Genomic DNA, 6,501 nt, shown 5'->3' on the forward strand with positions numbered 1-6,501 from the left:
TGTGTGTGTGTGGGGGGGGGGGGGGGGGGGGAGTATATATGATGCTAGTGTATTTATTCACTTCACCGCCTGCATGTTTTTGTTGGGTATTGTTTATAAATTTCAACAATAGGCTAACAGTAAATCGTTGCCTAGTATTTTATTTAATCTAGTCAGTTCATAAAAATAGACTCTTACCCAACATTTGGGAATAGCTTGCAATGAAATGGATAGTTTGTATTTATTTCCGGTAAAAAATAAAATCCGTATTTTGAGAGAATACTGCACTTGAAGATCACAAAGAATTAGATGAACGTTAAAATTCCTTAAAATGATCCTATGATATCCACCTACGATGATTTCTTCTCGTTTCTTTCCCGGGCTGAATAAAAATATTGCCCTTTTAACTCATTACAATGCCATGAGTAAGGAAATGAAAACATGTATTTAAAATATAAAAAATAGATATATCCTTAACATTGTTATTCTATTTAAAATTTAGTCATTTTTCTATAAATAACCAGAGTCAGTTTGTGTAGTCAATATACGATTGAAAAAAATTTGCTCTGTTATTTTCAACAAGAACAGAAACTACAATTGGTTTCTTATTGTTTTTTTACAAAATTATTTAATTGTTAAAAACAGTGATTCTTTGAGTTGAAAATATTAACAATATATTTTTTTCAGTTTGTTTGAAGTTAAGGACACAGCTACACAATGGTTCTATCTATGCTCTGCCCACTACTGGTATCGAAACCCGGTTTCTAGCGTTGTAAGTCCACAGTCATATCGCTGTGCCACTGAAAGACATGTTGGACTTCTTCCTGTGATATAGAGATGGACTAAAGATATCCCCTCTATCAATGAATTAAGATGGATATTACACTTTGTACTTAGATGTTGTAAAGTATTATGTTTTAGTCCATTTGATTCTTACTTTTATTTTATGTTTTTAAATAATAACCATTTCCATTTTGCAATATTTTTGTTCGTTCTCAAAAACAAATGTTATTACATAGAATTTTATCCATGAAAATAATAATTTATGGAAATTTTTAAGTCTTCAACGTTGAAAATATCACAATTTATGATATTAGTTAACAAACTGTGCTTAAAAATCGACAAGAAAATATACAACTACGGACATTTTTGAACATCGTTTTTATTGGATAGATGTTGTTGTTTGTAGTTAAGTACAAAGCTCTGCTCACAACATGTATCGAAACCCGGTTTCTAGCAGACATGCCGCTGTGCCATTAGGGGGCTTATTGGATAGACAGGTTTAACTTTTCCAGTTTTAAAGTTTCAGTATGTTTGAACCTAATTCCCGTTCAGATTTCAGTGTTATTTTACTCTTTCAAATGGTGTTATATTATGGACTGAATATATTTTTTCCTCAAATTATATGTTTGTTGATCGTAATTAATACAACTATATCCAATTTTCATACAAGTACGTAAGGTGGTAAATTTAAAACTTTTATCTCAGTCATATTACAAAACTACATTTTAGCCAATAAAATAACTGTCTGTTGTATTAATAGCTTCGTTCTTATTACGTTATTATATATTTCTGATCAAAGTAATATTGGTTTGAATTCGGTCATAATTCACAATGTAATATTCTGTGACAAAATAACACACTATAATTTTTGTACTGTTACAAGTCGAAAAATTTTTTCGCAACCATTATTACACAAAATTACGAGTCAGCTTGATAAGAACAATGTCAAATGAAAACTTCACTTCTTTCTAGCAAAATTCAGTTATAGAATAAAATAATAACGTTGTTGTACATATAACCAGATTTTTAAAAAGACGACAGTGGAAATCATAATTCATGTATATAAATAACGTAACTTCAGTGTTGTGAATAATATATACTTTATACACTCCACAGTAAACTCACAGTAGAACCCCACGGCTTCATCTAAAACAAGCTCTGTACGTAGAATACCTTAACATTAATAACTGTTACATATCAAGAATTAATCCTCCTGTTAGAGTTGAGATAAACTTCATGTTAAGCCAAGCGTGACGTCATGTTGGCGCGAGAGGAAAAACATCCAATCCTGACATTTCACCTCCACTAGTGCGAAAAGTTCTATAAGAGGTAAATATGCAGGATATTAACTACTGACAGGAAAAGTGTTTTTCCCTCCTACCTTTAGAGAAATAATTCCACAGTATTAAACAAGTATGCCCTAAGGACATATAAATGGAATGTTTAGTTTACTTGCTAAACAACTCTTGCTGAGCTTCGTTACATAAACATAAAAAAGAACGTTAATGTTCAGAAACATAGCAAGGATTCCACAGTTGTACCTCTTAAGAAAAAAAAAACGGAACATAAAAACGTTGAATAAATGTATTGATTTTTTTGTCTCAGTCGCGAACAGAAAGGAAAACATGTGCAGCAGGCAATTGCACATGTAAAGATGCACTAATTATCAACAAAGTTATACTAAGTAGCAGCCGAAAAGTTGTTAATGAGAACCACTTCATATGATTATGCTTATTAACCCGTTCTGGTACGCGTGTACAATTTTGTGAAAAGTCAGTGTAGTGTGTTATGATTCTTTTATACTATTGGCTGACAGGTAAGTCTGCAGGGTTACGACGCTGAAAATCGGGTTTCGATACCCGTGGTTGGCAGAATACAGATAGTCAATTCTGAGGCTTTTTGTTTAACAATAACCAAACCGTATTTACAAGAGAGGAGAGCAATGGTTTTCTTGAACGACTTATAGCGAAAAAACGTACATTATAAAACACTAATTTACAGTGTTTCCTGATACTACTTATTGAAAACAAACTAACAATTAAATCATATTAGTAGTACCATCCGTTGATAAAGCCCCCCACCCCCACAGTGGCTCAGTGGTAAGTCCGAAGGCTTATAATACTAAAAACCTGTTTTCAATACCCGTAGTGGGCAAACACAAATAATGAATTGTGTAGCTTTGCACTTTGAACAAACGAAAAAGGGCAAAGCCTTTACGTTACTAAATTCATTGTGTTTGTTTGTTCAGAATTTCGCGCAAAGCGACATAAGGGATTATTCACCACTAACTGTTATAACACGCGTTTTTTTCGCCAATGAGTCGCGAACCATGAATTCTTAGACTCACAGTCTGAACACGTTAACCACTCAGTCACGTCCATGTTAATTGTGATAACATAACTTTCAACAAAAATTTTCCAACAACCATTATAATATGAAATAAGCATATTTAAAAACAAAAACAAAATTGAAATATATTGTTGATAAATTAAATTATAACTATCTAAAAACAACAAAGAAACATGTACCACAAGAGACATTGAAGTGAAAATGTAAACAACTGCATAACTGAGTAGCTTGTTTTTAGAAAACAGATTACAAAACTTCATGTTCATGTGTCAAGAGCGGGTATGTCTCTATGTTATGTGATAAGCTCTTAAGTTAACTCTTTTACTTCTATAGCCCCCCAGTAGTACAACGGTATGTCTGCGGACTTACAACGCTAGAAACCGGGTTTCGATACTCGTGGTGGGCAGAGCACAGATGGTCGATTGTGTAGCTTTGTGCTTAACTACAAACAAACATTTACTTCTATAGAAGTTCAAACCGTCAACCAATAAAATGAAAGGCGAAAGGAAGAAGATCACTGACGTTGTAAATGAAAAAGTTAATGTAAATATTAAGTTACACTCCTGGTTTCAAATTCAATTTAAAAGCCGTTTAAAATAATTACTTCTCTCTTTTTTTATAGACATAACACCAAAAAAAACAAACTAAATTATATTATTAAGTGTATGTTTAGTTCCTATAAACAGCACTTCAAATTGCAGTGAAATAAGTCTATGAATAGTAAAATACAAAAAGGGAAAATAAAACATCGGAAAAAAAACGAAAGACAATGACCAACTTATACTGAGTTTCATACAACTTGTCTATGACAGTACGTGCGATTTTATATTATTAATGTTTAGCAACGCAAATGAATTAGATTATAATCTGATGGGAACTAAATTGTTATGACATATAACTTTCAGTCACGCATAGCTTGAAGAGTGATATATGTATGTATATGATGTGTTACAAACCATAAAAGTTGAACACGTGAACAGAATAATTTAAAACAATGCAAAGCAGATGTGACAGTCACAAAACTGAAGCTTTACCAGACGTTTTAAAGTTGTAGCTGTACCGTCAGGCTTCTTTGGCTAGTTGTTTTTAGTACACATGAAACGTGTAATTACAACTTGAGAACGCCTGTTTCAAGATAAAAACAATTCAAACGAAGAACATTTGGAAAGATTCTTTTATTTAAAAAAAAACAACCATGAAATCTCTGTTCACAAGCCGCTGATTGTTTTAATAATTTATTTAAAAAAAGAAATATTTGAATGTAATACAAATGGTTGAATGTGATTTCTGGATAAAGTTATTCATGAAATGGGATTCAGTTTCTTCAACAAATTCAGGTGAAAATAAGAGCTTTAACATGCATTATCAAATCATTAATTAGGCATTCCTTTCGAGATTAGGACTATTTAAAACAACAATAATAAAAATGTCGTTATTTGTCATATTTTTATCAGCAATTGAACTTTAAAGATGTAGACTAACGAAATTATTCTAGTTAATTAACTTTACTGTTTTGGAGGGTTTGCAAAATGAAGTAGGCTTATAAATATTTCGCCAGACGATTTGAAATACAAAAAATATGGAATAGTGAAAAGCTCTAAAATCTAAAGAGGAGCATTATTGAGAAGTTAAGCACATTACTGAAGTGAACAACACACCCTGGTAATTCGTGCCTGCGTTGCTCCCCATATCGCTCTTCCAGAAATTCACCGTACCTCTCATTTACTTTTTCTATCAAATGCTAACCTTGGATTACGAGATTTCCATGCGCGTGAGTTAGTGTAGATAAATAACCTAGGGAAATTCCCATTTTCATCCATGCCAATCATATCCTTGACCACCCTAGCTTAAAGTAAGCGGATCTAAAGGCGAGGAGGAGGATGGCGGCACCCACGCACGCTCTCTACAACACGCTGACAACAATACTGAGCAAGCAAGTAAAACAATGTCTTTCATAATTAGAAACAACTGGGTTTTTAATATGCATCACGTGAGTGATAGTAGTCTCCATTAAATAAAAAAATAATCGAGAAACTTCAAGTAGGGACAGGATTATAAAAAATAAAATAAACCAGCAGAGGAAAAAATAAACAGATCAGCAGAAGTGTGTTGCCAACAGAAAAGCAACCCACGTACGTTAATCATAATTTTTTAACTAACATAGCACTAACAGTTTAATGTTTATTGGATTTTGCTTAACACACATATGACAAGAACAACATTTAAACTGTAAATATCTTAATTTTCTGTACATTAGCTTAATAAACCGATTGAAATTAGTAAAAATTATCGTATGTATATACTTCACATGAGGTTAGTCTCCTTTCGTTCTTTCATTGTATCCAGAACAGTAAATTTATACTCATATTTTGCATTGCATCTGTATAAAGACTGAAATACTTATTTGTTGGGGGAGGGGGGAGGTATCTCCATACTAACAAGCCTCCTGAAATCTACAAGTTCATTTGAGTTGCCTCAAGAAAATCTTTGTAATTATCATATATATATATATATTACATCTAATAATATGGAAGATAATCATTATTGTAAATTATATTGACTGTCAGTGAGATATAGCATTTAATATATATATATATATATAGAATTAAACTTCATTCTCTAGTTTTTTACGATAGAAAAATTTAATTTGTCTATTCCAAGTACTTTACAAAATACGAGTGCAATGAAAACGTTTTCGTTTTTCTTATATAGCCATCCCTCGGCCGTTATTACATATTTCTGTACAGGCTAGAGCTAAAGTCTAATATTTATTAATTATAGAATTATTACGTTGATATGAAGCTTCATTTGAGTTACATAATCCAATTTTTTGACATTCGGTGTATTATCTGTGTGACACTAACTTTTCCAAAACCACCAGGGAATCTTCATGAACATTATTAATATTTTCAAAGAAAACGTCTTAAAAGTTAAACTAAAATTCAAACGTATGCTTTCTCACTACTAGGTGGAAATACACATTATTCCAAATAAGGAACATCTTATTAACTTTTTATAACTTGACGACAAAATCACAAGTAACTAAAAACAAACAAACGGATATTCATAATTAAGCTTTATTGTGAAGCAAAGAAAAAAACCTATATTGTTTAATCAGAGAGTAAGGGACAGGTAGAGAATTTAAATACATTCTCGTATTGTGTGGTAAAGGAATACGCTAGCTTAATATCGTGTTAAATATTTTACATTTTAATTGGGCCCGGCATGGCCAGGTGGTTAGGACGCTCGACTCGCAATCAGCGAGTCGCGAATTCGCATCTCCGTCCCACCAAACATGCTCGCCCTTTCAGCTGTGGGGGCGTTATTATGTGCGGTCAATCCCACTATTCGTTGGTAAAAGAGTAGCCCAAGAGTTGGTGGTGGGTGGTG

This window comes from Limulus polyphemus, unplaced genomic scaffold (genome assembly GCF_000517525.1).
Source record: "Limulus polyphemus unplaced genomic scaffold, Limulus_polyphemus-2.1.2 Scaffold55, whole genome shotgun sequence".
Taxonomy (NCBI): Eukaryota; Metazoa; Arthropoda; class Merostomata; order Xiphosura; family Limulidae; genus Limulus; species Limulus polyphemus.